Source organism: Cervus elaphus, chromosome X, assembly GCF_910594005.1.
Source record: "Cervus elaphus chromosome X, mCerEla1.1, whole genome shotgun sequence".
Lineage (NCBI taxonomy): Eukaryota > Metazoa > Chordata > Mammalia > Artiodactyla > Cervidae > Cervus > Cervus elaphus.
Window position 1 is genome coordinate 176,971,131 of NC_057848.1, and position 1,394 is coordinate 176,972,524.

Here is a 1,394-nt window from a genome sequence, read left to right on the forward strand (position 1 = left end):
AGTCAACTCTTCTCATCAGGTGGCCAAAGTATTGGAGTTTCAGCTTCAACATCAGTCCTTCCAATGAACACTCAGGACTGGTCTCCTTTAGGATGGACTGGTTGGATCTCCTTGCAGTCCAAGGGACTCTCAAGAGTCTTCTCCAACACCACAGTTCAAAAGCATCAATTCTTCGACACTCAGCTTTTTTTATAGTCCAACCCTCACATCCATACATGACCACTGGAGAAACTATAGCCTTGACTAGACAGACTTTTGTTGACAAAGCAATGTCTCTGCATTTTAATATGCTGTCTAGGTTGGTCATGACTTTCCTTCCAAGGAGTAAGCGTCTTTTAATTTCATGGCTGCAGTCACCATCTGCACCATTCTTTGAAAAGAGATTTGATGATTTATTTGTGGCTGCGCTGGGTCTTTGATGCTGCTTTTGCCGTCTGCTGCTCCAGGGAATGGGGACTACTTTCTAGTTGCACTGCCCAGGGTCTTAATTGTGGTGCCTTCTCTTCGGAGCATGGGCTCCAGTCATGCAGCCTCAGTAGCTCTGCTCCGTTGGCTTAGTTTTCCCTTGGTATGTGGGATCTTCCTGGATCAGGGATCGAACCCCTGTCCTGTGCATCCTCAGGCGGATTCTTAACCGCTAGACCACCAGACAAGTCCCATAAGTTCTGTGTCTTGAGGGTATTCAATCTTGTAGATTGCAAACAGCAAGGGGATCTGGTCAGGGTGCTCTCCCCATGACAAGGAAATGGCCTCTCTTTCAACTACCAACACCTACTGCTCTCTGATGCATAAGAGGCTGGAAGAAACATCTTCAGGTGTTGTAAACAGTGACAGCTTCCTGCCTGAGCTGTCAATCTTCTTGTTCCTCCAAACACTGCACTGACTTCACAATACTACGAATTGACCAAGGTGCTACTCAGCTTTGATTCCTAGTGATCCAAGTCAATAAGAAGCATCTTCAGCTCAACTGCAGAAGTGTTGGTGTCATCAGAATATACGTTTCCCTTACGTTGTGGCCCATGGCATCTTATACTTTCTCTCTATGAAGATCAGAGACTGGAACACAGTTCCTTTCCATGTAATGAATATGATGCTTTCTAGATTATCTTTCTTGACCAGATTACCTGTTCCCACTGCAGTTAAGATGATCCATAACCCTGTTCCCTACCCCATGTCCTTTCTCCCCCTCTCCCCTGGACACCTCTAGGAATCTCTATATACTCCTCCTCAGAATTGCCTCTGATGGAACACCTATCCTATTAAAGAAGTATGTCTCTGGAGAGTTAAATTTAATGTGCATTTTTGGGTGTTTGATAATGCAAACTTTTGGTACAAACACACGTAACTTGACTATAAATTGAACCAATTTATTTAAACCCTCAGAAATCAAACAC